The sequence below is a fragment of the Vicugna pacos genome, chromosome 4 (genome assembly GCF_048564905.1).
Source record: "Vicugna pacos chromosome 4, VicPac4, whole genome shotgun sequence".
Taxonomy (NCBI): domain Eukaryota; kingdom Metazoa; phylum Chordata; class Mammalia; order Artiodactyla; family Camelidae; genus Vicugna; species Vicugna pacos.
The window spans coordinates 46,514,488-46,540,703 of record NC_132990.1 but is presented as its reverse complement, the minus strand read 5'-3'; the positions used below and the strand labels follow the sequence as shown (position 1 = coordinate 46,540,703).

The window sequence follows — 26,216 nt, the reverse complement described above, 5'->3', positions numbered from 1 at the left end:
GCCCCAGAAGGAGAAAAGAGAGAGAATAGAACAGGGGAAATATTTGAAAAACGGTAACAAAGAATTTTTCAGGATTAATGATAAACACCAAACCATAGACCCAAAACACATAGAAAAAAAATTTTTTAATTGCTAAAATCAAAACAAAGAGATAACTTTAAAGGAAGAAAAAAAGAAAAATTACATGGAAAGGAAAAAAGATATAAACAATAGATTTCTCTTCAGAAACTATGTAAGCTAGAAAATAATTATACAGTATCTTTAAAATATTGAAACATGAAATTGTCAACTCAAAATTCAATCCTCAGCAAAAATAACTTTCAAAAATGAAGAAATAATAATTTTCACAGACAGGTACAAACTATAGGAATTTACTGCCAGTCAACTTACTCTACAAGAAATAATGAGAGTGATGTCAGCAAGATGGCCAAATAAGATGTCCTCCTCTTGCATCCCCTCTGAAAAACAATTTGGCATCCATTCACACACAAAAGTGCCTTTCTCGGAGTGCTGGAATCCAGGTAGGAGATTGTGAAACCATAGTTAAGTCCAAGACTGAGAAGAGCCATGTTGAAAAGGCAGGTTCACACCCAAGCAGCTGACTCACTGCCCATGGCCTCAACTATAGATCCAGAAAAATCTCTACCTGCTGAGGACAAGGACCCCATTTGGCTTGGTCCTGTCACAAGCATCATACACCAAGGGACCCAGCAGAAATTACACCTACCCCAAGCATTAGGTAACAGGCATACAGAATGTGGTCCCAGCTGTGGACCCCGAAGTAGCTCATGAACCAGATCCTCTCAGTCACAGTCTGGAAGCACCTGGAAACAAGGCTACCAAAGGTGGTCAGACTATAGATTCTAAAAGGGCCCAAAACTGGGCCCCAGTGCATTCCAGCCACATTTTGTGAACAGTCCTGCTGGCATAGGTACATGACAAGAGACTCTTCCATCTGTGCCCCCAGAGATCCTGAAAGGGCCTTATAATTGGTTCCATGCCCCTCATAACCACAGTTTGCCAATAGTCCTGCAGGTCAAGGTATCTGGTGGGGAACAATCCCATCTGTAACCTGGAAGATTCATAAAAGGCCCTATACTAGGCTTCAACCTCTTCACAGCTAGAGTCTGTCTATAGTCCTGAGCATCCCAGGTCTCAGTGGGAAACACTACTGTCTGTGCTCCCAGTGATCCTAAAGGTCCCAATACTCAGTTCCAGCCCCTCTCAGCTGCACTCCTTGAGTAGTTCTGTGAACACAGGGATCAAGCAGGAGAAACTCCTGTCCATGCTGCTAAAAATCACTAAAGGGCCCTATGCTCGTCTCTAGCTCCATTCAATCACAGTCTACAAGCAGCACTGCTGGCCCAGGTACCCAGTGGGAAACTCTGGGATCTGGAAAGCGTCTTGTTCTTGGCTCCAGCCCCTCCAGCCATGGTCAGGAAGCAGTTAAGCCCATACAGGGGCCTGAAAGGGAGACATGCTCATCCATGGCTCCAGAGCCAAGTCTGGAGACCTCAGTCTTGGTTGTGGAACCTGAAATAGCCCTGAGATTTGGTCCCAATCCCTCTCAGCCATGGTCCAAGATCAGCCCAGCCTATCCAGAGATCAATCCAGTGACTAGGCAGGACCCCTTCTAGGAATCTGCCAGAACCCACACCTGTTCATGTACTTGGTAATAGGCCCAATGATTGGGAACCCAACTGTGGATCCTGAAGCAAACCGTTGTCCAAGTACCACCTACTGAACAAGGTTCTAAAGGCAGTCCAATCCACCCAAGGACCAGACAATATCCACATCAACCAGAGCCCCTAGTAACAAACCTACTAGCCACAGATGCCACCACGAACTTGTGACAGCCTCAGAACCAGTGCCAAACCAGCAAAACTAAGATTCTGAAGGTAATTCTACCAACCCAGGGAACCAAAAAGAGAAGATCTTCACCTCCCAAAACCAGGATTTAAAAAATAGATTTCAAAGGCACAGAGATCAATGCAAGGCTACATGGATCATAAAGAAGCAGGCAAATATGACAGCAAAGAAAACTAATATAGCTCTGGTAATCAACTCTAAAGAAATGAAGATTTATGATTTGCCTGACAAAGAATTCAAAATAATAATCTTAAAGAAACTCAGTGAAATGCAAGAGAACATAGACAAACAAATAAAATTAGGAAAACAATACATGAACAAAATGTCAATGAAGTTTAATAAACAGAAACCATAAGAAAAAAACAAACAGAAATCCTAGAGCTGAACAAAACAATGACGAGACTGAACAGTTCAATAAAGAGCTTCAAAAACAGATTTGATTGTGCAGAAGAAAGAATCACTGAACTTGAACAGATAGAGAAACAAAAAGAAAAAAGAATGGAAAAAAAATGAAGAAAGCCTACGTGAAATATGAGACACAATGAAATGGACCAACATTCCCATCATAGGAGTCCCCAAAGAAGACAAAGCTATAGAAAATTTAGTTAAAGAAATAATACCTGAAAATGTCCCAAATCTTGGGAAAAATAAGGACAATCAAGTACATGAAGCTCAAAGGACCCCAACTAAGATCAACCCAAAGAAGATTATTCTAATACACATTATAATAAAGATGTTAACAGTCAAAAATAGAAAAATTTGACATTAACAAGAGAAAAACAATTTATCATATAGAGGGGATGCATCCATTCCTCCTACCATAAAGTTATCAGCATATTTTTCTGCTGGTCAGAAGGCAGTGAGATAATATATTTAAAGTGCTCAAAATAAAAAAATTGCCAAGAATAATATACCTTAAAAAACTGTCCTTCAGAAATAAATAAGAGATAAAGACATCCCCAGATAAACAAAACCTAAAGAAGTTCATGGCCACTAGACCTGCCTCACAAGAAATGCTAAAGGGAGTTTCTTCAAGGTGAAATAAAAGAACACAAAGTAACAATAAGAAAATATATAAAAGTACAAACTGCATTGGTAAAGGTAAATATATAGTCAAACTTGGAATGCCTTAATAATATACTGGTGGTGTGTAAAGCACTTTTATTTCTCATATAAAAATTTTTAAATAGTATTAATAACTATAGCTGCAATAATTTACTAAAGGATGCACAATATAAAAATGTATAAAGTGTGACATCAATAGCATAAAATATAGAAGAGGAGAAGTAAAAGGATAGAGCTTTAGTATGAGTTTGAAAGTAAGTTGTCATCAGCTTAAAGTAGTTTTTATATCTATAAAGCATTTTATGTTGGCCTCGAGGTTCCAGAAAGGAAAACCCTATTGTGGCTACACAAAAGATAAAAAGAAAAGAATTAAAGCATACCACCCACCCCACAAAAAATTACAAAGACAGCAAGAAAGAAAGGAATAAATGGACTTTTTAAAAAAATAACCAGAAAACAACAAAGTGACAATAATAAGTCCTTATTTATCAATAATTACTTTAAACATAAATGGATCAATTTCTCCAAAAAAGACAAAGAGTGGTTGAATGGATGAAAATACAAAATCCAACTATATTCTGCCTACAAAAGACTTGCTTTAGCTTTTTAGAACACACACAGGCTGAAAGTGAAGAGATGGAAAAAGATATTCCATGCAAATGATAACCAAAAGACAGCAGAACTGTCTACACTTATATCAGAAAAAATTGATTTTCAGTCAAAACTGGTTACAAGAGACAAAGAAGGTCATGTATAATGATATAAGTGATAAAGGCATCAATTCATCAAAAGGATATAACAACTGCAAATATGTATGCAGCCAACATTGGAGTACCTAAAAAGTTAAAGCAAATATTAACAGAAATTAAGGGAGAAATAAACAGCAATATAATAAAAGCATGGGACTTGAACACCCCAATTTCAACATTAAGTAGATCATCAGGACAGAAAATTAATAAGTAAAGAGAAGACCTAAATAACACTATAGACTGAAGTGATCTAACAGACATTTATAGAATATTTCATTCAACAGCACCAGAATACACATCTTCTCAAGTACATATGGAACATTCTACAGGACAAAATATGTGTTGGGCCACAAAGGAACCCTTAACAAATTTGACAAGACTGAAAATATATCAAGTATCTTCCTTGACAACAATGGTATAAAACTAGAAATCAGTAACAGAAGAAAACTGGAAACAATAATCACAAATGCTTTTCAATTAAACCACACACTCCTGAACAATCAATGGGTCAAAGAAGAAATCAAACAGGAGATCAAAAAGTACCTTGAAACAAATGTAAGTGAAATCAGAACATACCAAAAAGTATGGGATACAACAAAAGCAATTCTAAGCCAGGCATTTATACTGATAAATACCTACACTTAAGAGGCAAAAAAAAAAAAAAAAAAAAAAAGCCATCTAAGCCCAAAGTTAGCAGAAGGAAGTAAATAATAAAAATTCAAGCAGAAACAAATAAAATAGACACTAGGAAGACAATAGAAAAATTAATGAAACAAAAAGTTGGTTTTTCTGAAAGGATAAAACAAAACTGGCAAACATTTAGCTGGACTAACCAAGAAAAAAAGAAAGAAAGAAGAGTTAAATAAAGAAAATTAAAAATGAAAGAGACATTACAATTGACACCACAGAAATACAAAGGATCGTAAGAGGCTATAACTATAGTTACGTGCTAACAAATTAGATAAACTAGGGGAAATAAATTCCTAGAAATATACAACCTACCAAGAGTGAATCATGAAGAAACAGAAAATTCAAACAAACCAATAACAACTAGGAGACTGAATCAGTTATTAAAAACCTCCCAACAAACAAAATCCCAGGACCAGGTGGTTTCACTGATGAATTCTTTCAAACATTTAAATAATTAATGCCAATACTTCTCAAACTCTTCCAAAAAATCAAGGAGAAGGGCACACTTCCAGATTTATTTTACAAAGCCAGCATTACCTTGGTACCAAAGCCAGATAAGGACACTACAAGAAAAGAAAATTACAGTCCAAGATCCCCGATGAATATAGACGCAAACATTCCCAATAAAATACTAGCAAGCCAAATTCAACAGTACATTAAAAGGATCATCCATCGTGATCAAATGGGATTTATCCGTGGATGCAAAGACAGTTCAACATAAGCAAATTAATAAGTGTGATACAGCACATTAATAAAAGGAGGGATAAAAATCATATAATTATCTCAATAGATGCAGAAAATGTATTTGACAAAATTCAACCCCCTATAATGATAAAAGTTCTTAGCTAATTGGGTATAGAAGGAATATACCTCAACTAATAAAGGCTGTATATCACAAGCCCACAGCATATATCATACTCAATAATGAAAAGCTAAAAGTTTTTTCTCTAAAATCAAGAACAAGACAAGGGTGCCCACTTTCACCACTCCTATCAATATACTACTGAAAGTCCTAGCCAGAGCAATTAGGTAAGACAAAAAATAAAGGCATCAGATCAGAAAGGAGAAAGTAAATTGTCTTTACTTGCAGATATCATCATCTTATATAAAAATCCTAAAAACACCACCAAAAAAACTGGTATAACTAATCAAGAAATGCAGTAAAATTGAAGGATACAAAATCAACCCACAAAAATCAGTTGCATTTCTATACATTAACAATGAACCATCTGAGAAAGAAGTAAGAAACAATTCCATTTACAGTAACAAAAAAACAATAAAATAACTAAGAATAACTAAAGAGGTGAAAGATTTGTATACTGAAAATTATAAGACATTGATAAAGGAAATAAAGAAAACACAATAAATGAACACATATTTTGTGTTCATTGATTAGAAAAATATTGTTAAAATGGCATAAAGCTATCTATATGGCCCAAACCTATGTATAAATTCAATGCAATACTTATGAAAATTCCAATGGTAAGTTTCACAGAAAAAGAAAAAAATATCCTAAAATTTGTATGGAACCACAAAAGACTACAAACAGTCAAAGAAGTCCTGAGAAAGAAGAGCAAAGCTCTTCTATCACACTTCCTGATTTCAAACTACACTACAAAGCTACAATAACCAAAATAGTATGATGCTGGGATAAAAACAGACATATAGAACAATGAAGAGAATCAAAAGCCCAGAAATATACCCATGCATAGATGGTTAACTAATATTTGATAAGAGAGCCACAAAGATTCAATGGAGAAAGGATAGTCTTAATAAGTGATGTTTGGAAAACTGGATATCCATATGCAAAAGAAAGAAATTGATCTACTATCTTATGCCACACATAAAAATTAATTTGAAATGGATTAAAGAGCAACTATATGACCTAAAATTATAAAACTCCTAGAAGAAAATTCACGAGAAGAAGCTCCTTGATGTTGGTCTTGGCAATGATTTTTCTGAATGACACCAAAGGACAAAAAACAAAAACAAAAATCAACAAGTGAGACTACATCAAATGAAAAGCTTTTGCACAGCAGAAGAAACAATCAACAAACTGAAGAGGCAACCTACGGAATGGGACAAAATATTTGCAAAACATATCAGATAAGGGGTTATAAGGAACTCATATAACTCAATAGCACACACACACACACACACACAAGCCTATTAACCCAATTAATAAATAGCAGGGAACCTGAATAGATATTTTTCCAAAGAAGACATACAGATGGCCAACAGGTATAAAAAAAGATATTCAACATCACTAATCATCAAGGAACTGCAAATCAAAACCAAAATGAGATATCTCACACCTATTAGAATAGCTATTATCAAAAACACAAGACATAATAAGAGTTGGCAAGGATTTGGAAAAAAGGGAACCCTTGTGCACTACTGGTGGGAATATAAACTGGTACATTCTATAGAAAACAGTATGGACATTTCTCAAAATATTAAAAATAGAACTACCATATGATCCAGCAATCTCACATCTGGGTATATATCCAAAGGCAATGAAATTACTGTCTCAAAGAGATATCTGCATCCCCATGTTCACTGCACTGTTATTAACAATAACCAACATGTAGAAACAACCTAAGTGTCCATCAGTGGATGATTGGATAAAGAAAACATTCAGATTTTAAAAGGAAGTAAATCTCACCAGTTGCAATAATATAGATAGACTTGAGGGTATTACGCTAAGTGAAATAAATCAGACACAGAAATACAAATATACTTATATATATAGCATATAAAAAAGCCAAACTCATAGAGAATATAATGGTTGTTACCAGGGCCTGGAGGGTGGGGGAAATAGAGAGATTTTCATTAAAAGGTACAAACTTGCAGTTATAAGATGAATAAGTTCTATGAACTTAATATATAGCATGGTGATTATAGTTAACAATATTGTAATATATAATTGAAAGTTGCTAAGAGAATAATAATTGTTCTGACTCCAAAAAAAAAATAGTATTTATGCGAGGTGATGGATTTGTTAACGTTACTGTAGTTATCAGATTGCAATAACATGTGTATCAAATCACCACACTGTACATTTGCACTTATCCAGTTATGTGTCAATTTCTTAATAGTATTGGGGAAAAACATTACAGAAGAAATGATGCAAGACAGAAACTTGTATATACACAAAAAAATAAACTGTACTTGAAATAGAACAAAATAAAATTCATTTTTCCTGTTTTAATTGGTCTAAAATATAACTGTGGAAAACAAAAAAAAATAGTAGCAATGAATTATGTGTTTACAGAATGTATAAAAGTAAAATGTAGCACAACAGTACTACAGAGAATTAGATGGAGGAACTGAAAATGTACTGTGGTAAGATTCTTATACTACAAATGAAATTGCATTAAAATATTAAAAGGTAGATTCTAATTAATTAGAGATGTATATTGTAAACCTGAGTGTAATTGCTAAAAGAATTTTAAGGAGCTATAAATAATAACTCATTAGAGAAGATAAAATGGAATAATACATGCTTAATCAATCTAAGAGAAGAAAGAAAAAGAGAAAAAAAGAAATAAATGACCAAAGGAACAAATAGAAAATAGATCTCAAGTTGGTAGATTTCAGTCCAACCATATCAATAAAATAAATAAGTAAATGAATAAACAAATGGGACCTACTTAAACTTACAGTCTTTTGTAGAGCAAAGGAAACCATAAATAAAACAAGAAAACCTACAGAATGGGAGAAAATATTTGCAAATAGTGTGACTGATAAGAGCTTACTTTCAGAATATACAAATAGCTCATAAAACTCAATAACAAAAAAACAAACAACCCAATCCAAAAATGGGCAGAAGACCTAACCCAACATTTCTCCAATGAAGATAAACAAATGGCCAACAGGCACATGAAAAAATGCTCAATATCACTAATTATCAAAAAAACGCAAATCTAAACCACAATGAGGTGTCACATCACACTGGGCAGAATGGCCATCATTAAAAAGTCAGCAAGTGGTAAATGCTAGAGAGGGTATGGAGAAAAGGGAGCCCACCTACATTGTTGGTGGGAATGTAGTTTGGTGCAGCCATTATGGAAAATGGTATGGAAATTCCTTTAAAAACTGAAAATAGACTTACCCAATGATCCAGACATCTTACTCCAGGGCATATACCCGGAGGGAACTCTAATTCAAAAAGATACATGCAACCAATGTTCAAAGCAGCACTATTTACAATAGGCAAGACATGGAAACTACCTAAATGTCTACCAACACATGACGGATAAAGAAGTTGTGATATATATATATATCACACACACACAACAGAACACTACTCAGCCATAAAAAACAATAAAATAATGCCATTTGTTGCAACATGGATGGACCTGGAGATGTCATATTAAGTGAAGAAAGCCAGAAAGAGAAAGAAAAATACCATATGCTATCACTCATACATGGAATCTAAAAAAATGACATAAATTAACTTATTTACAAAACAGAAATAGACTCACAGACACAGAAAACAAACTTATGGTTACTGGTGGTAGGGTGGGGGGAGTGGAGGGATAAAGTGGGAGTTCAGGATTTGAAGATACTAACTACTATATATAAAATAGATAAACAATACGGTCCTACTGTGTAGCACAGGGAACTATATTCAATATCTTGTAAACCTATAATGAAAAACAATATGAAGGGAATATATATACATATAACTAAATCACTATGCTATACACAGGAATTAATACAACATTGTAAACTGACTATATCTCAATTTTTAAAAATATCACATATATGGGAATGGTCTAAACAAACCAATTAAGAGGTATCATATTGAAAATAATATCCATCTATATGATATCTAAAAGAAACTCACTTTACACATAAAGATATAGATAAAGTAAAATTAAAAGGATAGAAAGGAATATATAAATATTAGCCAAAAGAAAGCTGGAATAGCTATAATACTAACAGACAAAGTAAACTTCAGAACAAAGAATATAATCAAGGATAAAGGGAGGCATTACCTAATAATAAAGGGAACAGCTCTCCAAGAAGACATAACAATCCTATATTGTATATATTAAGCAATACAGCTTCAAAATATAGCAATACAGCTTCAAAATAAAGCAAAAGATGATAGAATTGAAAAGTGAAATAGATATGTCCACAATTATAACTTGATACTTCACCATTCCTCTCAGTAACTGATACACTAAGAAGGCAGAAAATCAATAAGGATCTAGATAACCTGAACAATGTTATCACCAATTTAGTCTAATTGATATTTAGAGAACATGCCATCAAACAGCACAATACACATTCTTCTCAAGTATACACGGAATGCTGACAAAGATAAATTATATTCTGAGCCATAAAATAAACCTTGCCAAATTGAAAACAATATCAACTATACAAAGAATATTCTTAGACCATAACTGAATTAAATTAGAAATCAATAAGAGAAAAATATCTGGAAAAGCCCCAATTATTTGGAAATTAAACTGCATATTTACAAATAACCCTTGGATCAAAACAGAACTATCAACGCAACTTTAAAAAATAATTTGAATGGAAAATAGAAATTAAAATGCAATATATCAAAATTTGTGAGATATAGCTAAAACAATATTTAAGAGGAAAATCTACAGCATCAAATTTTTATATTAAAAAAGAAAAAAGTTTTCAAATGAATAACCTAGAATTCTACCTTATGAACCAGAGAAAGGAGAGCAAAGCAAACCCAAACCACACAGAAGGGAGAAAATTGTAGAGATAAGAGCAGAAATCAGTGGAGCTGAAGAAAAAAAAAAATACAGAGTCTTAATCAGACAAAAAAGAAAATTCATTCAGATGATATCAATAACTGAGTAGTCTTATATTTACTAAGTGAACTGTATTCACAGTAAAAACATTTCAAACAAGAAAACTCTAGGCCCAGTTGGTTTCACTGGTGAAACATTCAAACAATCAAGAAAGTAAATAATATTAATTCTACAAAATCTCTTCCAAAAGAATAGAAAAAGAAGGAACACTTTCTAACTCATTTATGAAGCAAGTATTACACTAATAACAAAGACATCAAAAGAAAAGAAAACTGCATACTAATATCCATTCATGAACACAGATGCAAAACCCCTCAAAAAAGTTAGCAAATCAAACTCAGCAATATATAAATAGAATAATATCAAGGGAATGAGAAGACAAGCTACAGACTGGGAGAAAATATTTGCGAAATACATGTTTGATAAAGTACTATTGCTGAAAATATACAAATAACTCTTAAAACTCAAAAATTAAAAATGAACAACCCAATTAAAAATGGGCAAAAAACAAAAACAAAACAAAAACCTGAATAAACACCTCACCGAAGAAGGAATACAGATGGCAAATAAGCATATAAACACATGTTTAACATCAAATGTCATTAGGAAACTGCAAATTAAAACAGTAATAAATATTACCAAATATCTATTAGAGTAGCCAAAATCCAAAACATTGATAATACCAGATGCTGACAGGAATATGGAACAACAGGAACTCTTTTGTTGGTGATGGGAATGCAAAATGGTATAGTCACTTTGAAAGATTAGCAGTCTCTTACAAACCTAAACATATTCTTATCATACAGTTCAACAACAGCACTCCTTGGTATTTACCCAAACGAGCTGAAAATGTATGACCACATAAAAACTTGCACACAGAGTTTTACAGCAGCTTTATTCACAATTACCAAATATTGGAAGAAACCAATATTTCCTTCAGTAGGTATAAGTGTAAACTTTGTTATATCCAGACAATAGAATATTACTCACTCTAAAAAGGTTAAGGAGCTATCAAGTCATTAAAAGACATGAAGAAACTTTAAATACATACATATACAGAAAGACAGAGTCAGAGATAAAGATACAGAGCAACAGAGAGTTCAAATCAGAAGTCAAATGAGGTAGAATGTTAACAATTAAGTGAATCTGGGTAAAGGGTATAATGTACTACAGTTGGCTTTCCTATCTTTATGTCCACAGATTCAACCATGGGATCCGGGTTGGTTGAATCTGGGGATGTGAAACCTATGGATGTGGAGGGCCAACTGTATTCATTATACCAGCCATTTTATACAAGGGACTTGAGCAAACGCGGATTTTGCTATCCACATAGGGCCCCTGAAATTTATTCCTGGCGGATACCCAGGGACAATTGCATTCTTGCAACTTTTCTGTGAATTTGAAATTATTTCCAAATAAAATAAAATGAGGTTTATCTGAGGGTGATGACACAGAAAGTTATGCAAAACAAATTGTGTGAATAAAGCAAAGCACTATAAAATCGGTAAGATATAATTCTATTGTATACATTTAAAATCATTAAAATCAGAGAGAGGGGAGAGCGAAGGAGGGAGAAAGTGGGAAAGAAAGAGAGAATGAGACAAATGAAAAATAAAATAACTTTTCTGGAAGGATATTGAAAAACTGTTAACCATAATTAAGTTTTCAGTATTGGAAGAGGAGCCTGAAGAAGTAAGGAGAAAGGTTTTTGTTTTTGTTTTTTATCTTTATAGCTTGTATATTTGACCTTGTGACTTTATGTTTATTTTCAATAAATTAAAAGTCAGAAAAGTATCTGATGAGAGTACATTCCATTTTCTTATACAAGACAAATGTCAAAGTTAGTATATACAATCATATTGTATAATTTGGATTGAAGATTAAATATGTAGTATGTGTGTTTTCTTACATACTATGAACCAAAGTAGTTTTAAGCTGTTAAAGGCCTGGCCCCAGGAAAAAGGTCCTCTCCTGTTTGCTTTTAGAAGAAAAACTTTAAACTGTAAGGATCCTCTGGTCCAGAAAATTTAACTGTTCAAAGGTGAAGAGCAGAGTTCAACTTTGAAGTTGTTATAAAATTGAGGCAAGAATACCCCCAATCTACTTCTTTTCTTACTGTAGTCAACTTCAGGCTTTTAGAGAGATGATAAGTGGCTCTTCTTATTCTTGTTTGGCACCTAACACCATCCTTCACTATTTAGTTAGAAATATGGTTTTATGTATACACATAAACCTGATGCTAATTCTTTGTCTCTGATGTTTCAGAATCCAGGAAAGGAAATATCCCTTCTATGGGGTACTTTTTAAAGAATCAGCTCAGCTAATTAAGGCGTTCTATAACCATGCCCCAAAACCCTCTAAAGTAGTGCTTCTCAAATTTAAATGTACCTAGGAATCACCTAGGATTCTTAGTAAAATGCATATTCTGATTTAGTAGGTCTGGGGAGAAGCCTTTGAGTTGGACTGCATTTCTAACAAATCCTCATATGATGTTGCTAGTTATGTTATCCCTGTTTTTATCAACATACCAATCCTCAGAACTACTTGCAGGAAGACACTCTATCATCTTCAACTATTCCAGTCTGGACTAAGGCCACCATCTCAGAAATTTTAGTGATACGAGCCTTTAAAAAGACACACTTGTGAAATGTGCCCAACTAGTATTTTCAGCTAATGGTCACAGTATTTTTTAAAAAGTGGAGGGTTAACTAGCTGTCCATCTGGTAGAAAAAAACAACTTATAATCATGTTGAGACAATTTCATTCTGGTGAAAAAAATATTTTGTGGATCTAATTCAAGAGGAAACTCCAGCCCCTAAGTCATGTCTCAAATAAGTTTAAAGAAGAGTTGCTTAGGAGAGGCTTTTCTATAATATGTGCGTATCTGTAATGTCCACAAGTAGCCTCTGTATGAAGCAAGTATCATGTATATGACTTATGACAGAAACTATTGTCTTCATTCTGTCTCTTACATGCTCCTCAGTGAAAGAGAAGCACTGTTTGCCCCAGGATCTACTTCCACATCCATTATAACTGTGGGAGAATAATGTTTTAGCATTTATAGTTAATTGTCCTTTGCAAAGAGGATATGCATAAAAAGGTACAGGAAAACCCATGGAATCCATGGAATATCAATCATAAAATAAAATAATTAATCCCTCAAGATAAGTGACTTAGGAGGAAACAGCCCAGATTTTATTAAAGACTAAAGACTCTGCTGCATTCCCCAAATGGTTTAAAAAGAAAAGTCTGTTGACATCAAACATGGAGCCCACATGGATTAAATTAGGGCACTCTTCGTGTTACAGTTTAAGATTTCATAAAGTATAGCTTGTGGTTAAATCACATGTTTCAGTTCTGAAGGGCTGGTTGATGACTTCCCAATCTTTTCAATATTGTACCACTGGTGATATTTACCCAAGCAGCACCAATCTGGTCTTAATAATCCAGCCCCCAGTTTTGTAGCCCACTCCACATTTTGATTCCCAATAAACAAATATTTGTGGTGTGTTCGTGGGCTGTTTAACTGCTAGCATATTTGGTTCAGGACCACATTCTGTAAAGAAAGGGGACACATCTGTGGCCCCTGGGTTAAATGTTGTGGGGAACGGGGTTTCACTGAAAGCACCAGGTCTCCTTTTCTTTTTTGCAAGGTTCAGTGACAGCTGATGGAGACTAAACTGGGACAGCTGTTCAAAGGGGACAATTCTTCAAAAGCATCTAATGAGAAATTTTTCTTCTCTACCCCCATCTCCCCTACTCTACTTGAGGGCCCCAAATGCTAAAGCATTAATGGTTTTCAGATAAGCAGGAAACAGAGAAGACAATGGAAGGAGAGATTTCCTTTATACATATGCAAGGTCTCCAGATGCTTCAGTTTCTGAACTTCTTAGCACGAATCCGGGCTTAGACTTAACCACTTGGGAGCTCACATAGGCAAGGAATGTTTATTCATTTCAGTATCTTCCTGTTTCCAGGATTAGAGGCTGCCAAAAACAAAGACATCAGCAAGTCCATGCTGTCTGTCTTGTTTCACTTAATTCATTTTGTTTGCAGTCATAACAAGCATGTTATTTATTTAGTTGTAAGTACATACCAAAGTAAGGATGCATTCACTTTAATCCTTTAATTTAACAAGATCACATACTTTAGGAAGCCAAAGGCTTTACAGCAAGATTAGAATAAAGAGTTCTGTTTCCTCTTAGATTAAAAAAGATATCCTGAATATTTGATTTGTGGTATATCATTATGTTTGATATTTAGGTGCTCTCTTGCTGAGGTCTAAATTAGTATGTTTATTAAATTCCCTCTAAGTGGCATTTTACCCGATGTGTTTACATTTAGAATCATCTTTCATGATAAAGTCTGTCATGAAATGGGAAAACTTATTTACTGCCTACATTTCTTCCAAGTTTGGTAGCTAAAACCCATCTGTCAACAGAAATAAAGCATGCAGCATGCTCATGCATGCTTGTGCGTGCACGTGCACATGCGCGCGCGCACACACACACACACACACACACACACACACACAAGCTTTGTTTCCTAAAAAGATCTGTGGCTCTTTTGCCTATTCCCTTTCTTAGTTCAGTTTTTAGCAGCAGATGATGCTACTCATTTTGTGTCTTTTCTGATTCCTGCCCTGATTTTTCTTTCCAGTGCACTCTCCTTGCACCATTATAGGAGGTCAGGCTGGGTTTGCGTTCAAAATTTTCTCTAAACTGGTAAGATGTAGGCAGAAACAATCTTTTGAACAAGGAATTGTTTACTTGGCAAACTAAAATTCAAACATCTACTCTTGAAGAATAGATTGAGATAAATTTTAAAATAAATTTAAAATAAATTATCAGTTTTGCTTGAGAAAACTACCCCCAAAATATGTTAATCCAAGAATAGAAACCTTGAATGGCTGAGACAACAAAAAAACTACTGAAAGAGTAAATCAGTTTCTACAAGGATTCTGAATCCAGCTTTATTTGCAAGTCTTGCTCTTCTCCTCCCCCAACCAGGTCTGGCTATTATATGTGTAAGTGAAAAAGGTCTCTAACAAATGGTGAGATCTGAGAGGTAAACAAAGCCCTGATGGCACAAAGGTCTGGCTTCCAGGGTCCACTGTAATGGCTGCATTTCCCATACTGGTCTTCCCTTTTCATAGAAAAGTAGAGTCAATCCTCCCCCAGCTCATATATCCTCTGTCCAGTCCCTCTACTACTGACTGTCCAACCTCTATTTTATAAGATATCCCATTCCAAGTCTGCACAACTAAAATAGCCACCATACCACAAAGCACACCATCAAGCCAGGAGCACTCATTAACACCTTAGCCTCCAGAGATTTATCAAATAAGTCAAACCCCTGGTAGTTCATGAGGAACTGGAATTCAGAGGAGGCAAGTTTGGTGGGAGGAAAAGTAGAGAAAGATCTGAAGAGTAGACAAATGTCATGAGGGCAGCTGAGAGAAGTAGCTTGTGCACAGTGGAAAGAGCACAGGTCTTGAAGTCAAATAGATCTGGGTTCATGCTCCTCCTACATCATCCTCATATATCAGGTGATATTTCAAATACTATACACAGTGATCCATTTAATCTTCTCAACAACTCCAGGACATAAGAACTATTAGCATTATTACCTTCACTTTACAGATGGGAAAATGTAGGTACAAATAGGTTTAAGTAATTGCTCAAGGTCCTAGAGTTTGTAATGAATAAAGCTGGAATTTGAGCCTAGGCAGCCTGTCTGGAAGAGTACACATCCTCAAAAAACGATGCTAACTTTATGATGTTCCATAAAGTGAGTGACTTAGCTCTAAGCCCCAAAGACCTGTTTGGGAAACTAGAGATAAAAATACTTATATTAAGTTGTGTTGTGAGAATTCAATGTGAATATGCATGGTATTAAAAACTAATTTCCTTCTTAAAGAGGTGAGGTATCTGCAGAAAAGAGAACACAGAGGGCATGCAAAGGGAACTCTGCCTGCCTCACACTTTTGCTGGTGTATCCCTGGACTTCCCACCAATACCCCATATGTCCCCAGCCTGCTAGGCTTTGCACTACAGTGGTCACTCCTCCAGCCCTGTCTGCAAATTAATGAACAGCTGCTTGAGTAGGACCACAGGGCACTTTCATCTTCAGCACAAAAGAAAGAAGCAATCAAGTGGAGAATATTAATAACAAGCCAAATTATCATCTTCTGGAACTACAATGGAAAACCTGGGTTATTTGTTTCAATATGTTTTCATTCTCACTACTTAAGCAAAATTCCTTAGCACTAACTGTGTAAGAATTCAGCCCACTGAGAATTACTTCCATTTACCAGAAACTGCCTTTTCCCCTTCACTGTACATTTTCCAAAGCAAGACAATATTTTGATGTTGTCACATCAACAAATATGTATCCACTGCCCACAAAGGTTCTAAAGGAGTCTGCAGTGGGACCAGCAGAAGCCGCATGCCTTTGGGAATTAGAAGAAGCAGATTCTACTTTTGGTTCTCCCTCTCTTCTGAGTGAGCCTTAACTTAACCCCTGCCCTGCCCCGTTCCTTGACCTCCCTCTGTGAACTGTGATCAACTCCTGTGTTCCCTCCCAGCTCTAACTCACTGTGGTGCTAGTCACACGGCACGCTAGGTTTGTCATAACAAACTATCCCAAACTGGGTGACTTAACCAACAGAAATTTACCGTCTCACAGTTTTGGAGGCTAGAAGTCTAGGATCAAGGCGTCAGCAAGACTGATTCCTTTTGAGCACTGTGAGAAAAAAATCTGTTTCATGCTTTTTTCCCAGATTTTGGCAGTGTGTGGGCAAGCTTTGGCATTCTTTGGCTTGTAGAAGCATTGCCCTGATCTGAACCCCTGATCTGAACCTTCATCTCCACATGATTTGCTCCTTGGGTGTGAGTCTGTGTCCAAATCTTCCCCTTTTTATAAGGACACTAGTTATAATGAATTAGAAGCCCACTCTTCCCCAGTGTGAATTCATCTTTATCTAATACATCTACAATGACCCTATTTCCAAATAAGATAGCAGGGATAAAGACTTCAAGATGTGAATTTAGGGGAGAGAGGCACAAATCAATTCATAAGAATTACCCTTATACATTTTCTTCATAGATGTTATCCCAATCTGATTTTTTTTAATGTTTTTGCTTATTGTTTATATAACAAGATGGTAAATTTTAAGTTTCCATTGAGGCACCAAGATATGATAGATACTATATATCTACATGCAGTATAAGGAAGATTACCAAAGGAAACCGTAAAATAAGAGACTAAGAATAGATTAGATCAGTGCTTCTCAAACTTGAATGTGCATGTAAATCACCTGGAGATCTTGTTAAAATGCAAATTCTGATTCGGCAGGTCTTGGGTGGACACAAGATTCTACATTCTAATAAGCTCACAGCAATATTGATACTGCTGGTCCATAGACCACGTTTTTAGTAGCAAAAGATAAGATGATAGACTTAAAACAATGAAATTAAAAAATGAAAGAACGGAGAGAGAGGATTTTGTGAGGATTATTTTATTGAGAGGTGAACTATGATTATTCCTTCTCCTGGACCCCCAAGGAAGAGATATGTATGTGTGGAAACACTGCTTCCCAAACCTAAGCCTAGTGCAAGAGACTTCAACTGAAGCTCTTGGAGTTTGATATGTGACCCTTAGATTTTGAGTGATGAATGAATTGGGTCTGACTGTCATCTGAGAAACCTAGTAGATTACAGACTGGCTGTTGGCTGCTCTGATGACAGAGGTAACTATGAAGATCAGCCCAAACTCCCAGTTTGTCAGAAAAAAGAATGTGTGAGAAATGGGCCACAGGTAGAAAAGAAGCTGTCTCACAACAGTATCAGTCAGGTAAATATTTCATGACCCCACTTCCTCTCCTCCATCTCAATGCTCCAATGCTGGTGGAGTCAGAACAGCAACTAACTTGTAAGTGGAACAACAGAAAAAGAGGAAGCCAATCACACTCTCAGATGGGGTTTCCACCTAGGGAACATGGAGAAGATATAAGCTGAGACTATGATCTCAGCTTATAATGACTAAAACATTTTATTACCTGAGTGTGATAAGAAAGGTCATAGGACTGCCAGAGGGTTCAGGAAGAAGTCAGGGAAAAGATGACCTCTGTTAAGTAGGTTTAAAGAGACATCAGGAGACAAAAATAAAGATGATTTTAGGAATATATTCCATGACCCCTACAAGTTCACTGTACTGGCCCAAAACATATCTCCTCAGCAGAAGCTTAAGCCCTGTAAGAGCAGAATCCTTGACTATCTTATTCATAGCTCTTTCCTTGGCTGCTGTATTTGCACATGCAGGTTATCCACTACACAATGGTACCACATCCAAGAAGACGTGATTCAATTTGTAGATAAAGATTTACAGGTTTACTACCAAACTTATCCAGCACAGGCAGTATATCTCAATAAAATCAGGATATGATGAAAATTTTCCTTAAGAAAAATCTTTTGAAGAAGATAATTCTCACCAAAAAACCCTTCTGCTAATGATGGCCTTGATATCTAGGGCTATGAAGATTCCCTGTCATATAGTGGACATTCAATGAATATTTGTGAATGAATCAGAATTTACTAAAAACCCTTCTATGAATGTATACTGAAGTGATGACTAATATTTTAAAGTAAAATCTCAGAATTATTATTTACAATAAAAAATTTGCAAAATAGCTAGTTACAGAATTAATACAGAGTCATCCCTTGGTGTCCATGGGTATTTGGTTCTAGGACCCTCCCCCTAGATACCAAACTCCGTAGATGCTCAAATCCTTTATATAAAATGGTATAGTATTTGCATATAACCTACGTACATCCTCCTACATACTTTAAATCATCTCTTGATTACTTATAATACCTAATATAATATAAATGCTATGTAAATAGTTGCTGGCATTTGGCAAATACAAGTTTTGCTTTCTGGAAATTTATGGGTTTTTTTTTTTAATACTTCTGATTAACAGGTGGTTGACTCTGCAGATGCAGAGCCTGCAGACAAGAAGGGCCAAATGGATAGAAATCAATAGTCTGCATTTATACAATCAGATAGAAGATATAAAATAGGAAAAAAGCCTATTTGCAATAACCAAAAATGAAATACCTAAGGATGAACAACAAGGTAAGTCCTAGCTCTCACTCAGTACCCCATCCATGGCCATGTAACTAGCTGAAAATCTGTGGCCCCACACAGTTATTCTGAGAGTTCCTATCTGCCTTTCCTGCTTTATCGTACCAATCCTTTATTCTTACTCTTTACTCAAATCAAAATATGCTGCTTCTGAAACATTCAAGTCCTATCGGTTCTATAAAGCTCATTCAGCCCAAGCTGATCCTATGTCCTTTAAAATTTATAGAAATTGTAAAATTCATCAAGCAAGCAATTATGCTTTGTATTAGGACATCTCTTGTCAACTTAACTATTTTATTATTATTTAACATTTCATATGATCTTATATCATTAATTAAAATATAAATTCTTCATGGGTAGAAAATCTACCTTATATTGTTTCATATTCTCTTATCACATAGTATCTACTAGCACATAATTTTTTATTGAAGTATAGTCAGTTTACAATGTTGTGTCAATGGCCAGTATATAGCATAATAGTTCAGTCATATATATACATACATATATTCATTTTCATATTCTTTTTCATTATAGGTTACTACAAGATATTGAATATAGTTCCCTGTGCTATACAGTATAAACTTATTGTTTACCTATTTTATATATAGTAGTTAGTATCTGCAAATCTCAAACTCCCAATTTATCCCTTCCCACCCTCTTCTCCCCTGGTAACCACAAGTTTGTTTTCTACATCTGTGAGTCTGTTTCTGCTTTGTAAATAAGTTTTTGTATTTAATAGATGATAAGTAAAATGTGCTAATATAATATATATGAACTTGGTTTTATACTCTAGCTCTAGCCACTGCCTCCATTTCCTCTTGTTCCATTTTCTTTTTATTCCTACATAATCAGTCTCTCAACCATTCCAAAGTGTCTGTTTTAGCTAAAACACAAGATTGACATAAGGAAGAAATACAAGATATAACTAGAAGAGTAAGCTGCAATTTTATTTTGGAGGTCTAAAATGCAAGATGGGGAAACTGACAATTTGGTAGGCAATTGTTGTCTTTAAATGTTTTTTAAAAAGAGTTGTAGAAAAATAGCCACGTTTTAGTAAAGTAGATTAATCTGCCTATTTGAGTATTATGGATTGGAAGGGAAATAGGCAAATGAGGGTTGATACTCTTTACCTAACTTTTAAAAGAGTCTGCACGAGAAGTATTAAGGACTTGAAATAAAGAGCTGGCAAGGGAAATGTAAAACATGCAATGGAAGGAATGTTTTAAGAGAATCTCTAGGACTTTCAATAGCATGGATATGGTGATTGAAAGATAAGGAGGGGTTACATGTGACAAGTTTTCATCCTCAATGTGTATAAAAAATTATTATATCATTTACAGAAACAGGGAAATAAAGGAAAAGTTGAGTGGGAAAAGAACATAGTGAGCTATTTTCAACACGTTGAGTTTGAGGTGGCATTTATCCATGCGAAGATGCCCAGGAGGCATGTGGAGATAGACGACTATAAATTAAAAGACATGTCAGTACTAGACATAGAGTTTTGTGAGAGACAATGGTTTGTAAAAGTACAACCTTCACCTTCCCCAGTTTAACCTGTTGCCCCCACTTAAACTAGTTCAGCTGCCAGAGCCCAAACTATTCCCAACAACAGTTAGCTTTCAAAAGGGATATTCAAAAGACAGAAGGATAAAGAATTTGAGAGAAAGTATTGGTATGGCTGGAACTGGAATGACAAGCTAGGCTCCTGCTCTAATGTGACCATCTCCCCTACCTTAACTTCCTCAAATTCTTCCTTGTTATATTATGACATCTGGTACAGGCCTATGAATTTCTCTCAAATACATCCTATACCAGTAAATTTCACAGTAATGATACAGTAAATATGATAACTGACATGGACTTTAGTCATATTGCCTTCTCAACTCTCATACTGAAATTGGTGTTTTATTTGTGATATTGCTGGTTTGCCTCAATCAACCACACACACACACACACACAATTTCTAGAAAAACTGCACTCTCTAGAAGGCTTAGTGCAATTCCACACAGACCAAGCACTGCATTCACAGTCGAGCCTCCCAGCATCTCTCCCAGTTGATAAAAGTATGAATCCAACAATGAACTCAGCAAAGCTAAGGGAATGGTTTTGTTGAACTGGAGTAGTATCAGTTGGAAGCAATGATAAATCAATCATACAACACCGAAGCAGAGTAGACATATTTAAAGAAGATTGAAAAAGAACACAAGTGTAATTTCTCCTGAGTCTCAGGAGGAAAATCTGTAATTTATAGCCAAGAAAACCAAGAAGCAAAGTACTACCTATAACCCTAGACAAATGGAAAAAGGAATAACAGAAATTATGATATAAAAGACTAAACCAATCATTACGAGAATAACTAACGTTACAGTTTATGGGAGGAACTTATACAGAAAGTTGACCTGGGAAAGTGCAAGGAAATAAATAACTCTGAGTGGGTTTCAAGCCCTGAGAACTGACTGAGATTGACAATAAACGGTTTCATGTGCTTTTCTTTAGGTCTGTATCTCTTATAACTGTGCAAATAACAAATAATCACCCAAGGTAGACACAAAAATTCCTACTTGGAGCTAAACAAATTATGCAATTATAAAGATGTGTTAAAATGAGAGAATCTTTAGAAACCATGGGTTTAAAAAGAAACTCCAAGTGAACTGTCATATGCTAATTTGGGGAGCTGCAACTTTAAACACTAGGAATGTAAGCATATTGAATGAAAAAAGGTTAGGTGTAGGTTAGTATTTCTGAAATTCTGTCTTCTATGATTTCAGTTGTATAATAACCTAGTGATTTCAAATCAATATTTAGCTACTCAGTTGCCATAAACTTCTTACACACCAGAAGAGAAAAAAATGATAGAAGGAAGAAAACAAAACAATTCTATTGAATGAAGCCCTGTTTTAAATATTAATGTCTGTTCCAGAAATACTAACATTACTTTTGGTGTACCCATACCAGTATGTGTGTGTTGCGGGGAGTCGGGGTGGTATTTTGGTAGGTGAAGAGTACTTTCACTATCTGAGGCATTGTGTAAAAAAACTGAAATCAGATCATTCATACCAATGAAGCAATGGGGGTGAAAATAATTAGCTAGTGTGTAATAATGCTAAATAATAGATTATGAATCTCTGAATAAATTCAGGCAGAGAAAACTAAATAGACAGAAATGAAATAACACACAAGATGAAAACCTTGTAAAAGCCACTGGTTAGAGTTATAGAGGTTCAACACTGAACAGCAATGAACAACTCCAGAGGATGCCATTACCAGTCTGTGTGAACAGCTCCCCTGGAATTGTTGACTGAATAACCTGTGCAGCCATGAGTGGCCACCCTACTTGTTGTGACTATGCATATGTTTTTTTCCTGTCAATAATGAGTCAAGTCCCAAACAACTCAGGTGCCAATTCTGATTTAAATAGTGGCTAATGCTTTAAGAGGCCAAACATTGGTTTCCAGGCTGTACTCATGCATCCTTACACCCCTAAATTCAAAAGAGACTAGGATGAAATTATAACAGTTTCTGAAGTAATTTTAGGTGTATTTCCCTTCCCTATGATGTAGACTGTTGGGCCTAAATAATTGTAGTATTTAAATAAAAGTTGGGTCTAAATAATTGTAGTATTTAAAATTCTCAAATAGGAACAAATAAATGATTCTTATTTATTCTATTTTTCTCCAAGTTACAGTTGTGATCTTTAAATAATGAAAAAATAAGTGGCTTTTTAATATTTTTCAGGTAGAATATTTTACTTAAAAATAGGTTAAAAAAAGAAATAGAAAAGTTACTTTGAGACCATCCAATCATTTCAAGCACCAACAATAGTAATCAACACTGGTCATTATAAAGTTGACCTTGGCTTGAACTTATGACCTAAACCTCAAAACTTATACTACAACTAACTCTCAGAGTTACACATCTATGTGACCCTCTCACTGCTGCCAAGTATCACTGTGGTTTTCAAGTATTAAAAACCTGCCACAAAATTTCATTTTTTTAAATGCCTTTAAATTCAGGATAGCTAAAAAAGCATTGATAAATTCAAAGCTAATATATTGTTTTCAACATTTATTGTAGGCTGACTGATTTTTGGTAATCATATATCACTCTTAAAGCAACCAAAATATGTCTGAAATAATTAGCACTTAATAAATAAATAAAACCTGCTTTATCTAATTTAAATGTTAGATGAACTCTATTTAAAGCAATAGTTTACTCTCTAAATTACTGAGTCAAAAATGTACAGAAGCAATATTGTAATAATTGCCCCTGTGCTATTAAATTTTCCAAGGAAGTAATGAGTGTTAGATTATTTAAAATAATGACACCACCTTTCTTTCCCCAGAATATGGAGCATGGGTGGATGTTTAATTAAAGAAATTCAAGAAGGTCTCAGAGAAAATCCTTTAGAACTGAGTGTCTCACTAATTGAAAAAAAATTTAACACAAATTTAACATTGATACCATTCATATCAAACAAATAGCAAGTCAGTAATGTGGAGGAAAAACTTACTGCAGAGAACCAGAGAGCACCACATTCATTCTGTCTTTCAAAGAACTGTCACTGTAATTGCTGTAACTACAGCCTGGTTTTGTGGTAGCATTTATGCCATAATTTGATTCTAAAGCAAATGCTCAGTGTACCCAGAATTTCCACATACTCTCCCCTGCCTTCTGTAATTAGGAAATCTAGGCATTTTCCTGAATTTAATGAAGCAAAGCCTGAAGCTGAGTGAAGCAGAATCAGAGCTGTCATATGCCCCAATGAGTTACATCTTTGACCACATGAGGCACCTCAATTCTGTATTCCTGGATCTTGCCCCCAAACTACTTGTCTCCATCTCTAAACAGTGACTGTAAAATCAAGGATGGAAGTGTTCCATTTTAACATTCAGAATGATACTTCCGCAATTTCCAAGTCTCCAGGAAAAGGGTCTATGAAGGTAGCAACATTGTCTGTATTTCTCACTTTTTTGAACTTGGCACTATTTCTGGCATAGAGAAAGTCTCAATAAATATATGCTGACTGATTGATTACTAAATCAATTACAGATTGATCTGTACAATTACAGATCATCAATCTCCATCACTGTTACAAAAGAGAACCAAAGTTTCAGGATCTGGCAAAACACCCTTTTATGTACAAAGTCATTTCTAAATGAACATTTTCAGAGGAAAAATCTGAAAAACTAATGCCTATATATTTCTCAAATAAATAATGCAAAAGAAAATCCCTATGTAATGTGAAGACCAAAATCATTATCTCTTTCCTCCCTCAAACCTCGTGCTTGTCTGATAATCCCTATTTCATCTCATGACAACACACCTGTCCAATCATCCAAGATAGAGAGCTCAGAATCCTTTGAATCCTTCTTATTAACTTCCAGAACTACAATTAGATACTACGCCATGGAAATTCTTTTTCTTCCAATCCTTCTTTAATCTATTCCCCAACCTCAATCACCATAGCCAGCACTGACTCTTACCTGAAATATATTGCAATTAGGCCAGTCCTTCCTTCTTCCTCCATATATTATTCTGTTGAAAGAGGAAATTAGGTGATTTTGAGAGAGTTTATTCTTTATAAAGCCAGTGGAGTTATTATATAGTATTTTCTTTTCAAATTATATTTTGTGATATTTTAAAATATATTCATAGATTTAAAGGCTAAACTTACCAGGATATAATCTGCATCTACTTTTCCATATCTTTCAAAGTATCCACTTTCCAAATATTTTCAAAATTACTTCCAAATAATGGAAAAGTGTTCCATAAGGAGAATTTCAAGTTAACATGGATTAATTTTATAATCTCCCCCCAAAAAGTTGTGTATGTACTGTACATGTTTGTGTATATGTGTTTTAAATTTAAGGATTCATCATTTGCATACATGCTTTTTAATAATTTAGTTAGATATTACTGACATATAATATACTGCATATATTTAAGTTAGACACTTTGATAAGATTTGAATATATATACATAAGTGAAACCACCACCACAATCAGGATAATAAACATATCATATCCATTACCCTCAAAATTTTGCTCATACTCTATTATAATTCTTCCTTCCTGATGTTCACTGTCTTGAAAATCATTGTTTCAATCATTTAGACTGGGTAGGGTTTTTTTCCTTGGTTATTTCGAGTGGCAGGGTAAATCTGGTCCCTGTTTCTTTTATACATTCCTGTATATTCTGCAAAAGCAGAAGTCCATCAGTTGATTTTTTTCTTACTATATATTTCTAGTTTTTTTCTTAGTGGTTGTTCTAGATATTATAATATGTATATTATCACAATTTACTTCAAACTAATACTAACTTAATTCTGGTAAAATGCAGAAACTTCATTGCATTTTCCATTTTTGTAATAATAATGACATATATTATAATATATGACATATATAATACCTGTGTATGTTATAAACCCAACATTACAGTTATAATGATTGCTTTATATACTCTAATACTTTTTAAAGAATTAAAGAAAAGAAAAAATATATTTATGCCATTTTATATTTACCCACATATTTAAATATTTTAATGCTCTTTATTTATTCTTGTGGCTTTGAGTTACCAATTTAATGTTATTCCTTTCCATCTAAAGGACTTCCTTTAGTATTTTTTATAAGACAAATCTGCTAGTAACAAATTCTCTCAGCCTTTACTGATGTAAGAAAGTACTTTTTCTTTCATTTTCATTTCTGAAGGATAGTTTTCCTTGACATAGAATTCTTGGTTGATAAGTTTTTTTTTATTTTAGCATTTTGAATGTATCATTTCACTGCCTCATGGCCTTTATTATTTTTTATGAGAAAACAGTTGTTAATCTTATCAAGGTTCCCTTGTATTTGATGAGGCTTTTTGCTCTTGCTACTTTCAAGATTTCCTCTGTCTTTGC

General features: G+C 34.6%; 1 long non-coding RNA gene across 1 annotated transcript in view; it reads right to left on the bottom strand.

Moving 5' to 3' along the window:
- The window catches only part of LOC140696067 (uncharacterized), a 527,390-nt gene extending 502,534 nt beyond the window's left edge, over window positions 1–24,856 (bottom strand). The window contains exon 1 of the long non-coding RNA XR_012072059.1: window positions 24,802–24,856. This is a non-coding gene — a long non-coding RNA (uncharacterized lncRNA). The remainder of the gene's footprint in view (window positions 1–24,801) is intronic.
- Between the last annotated feature and the right edge of the window lie 1,360 nt (window positions 24,857–26,216).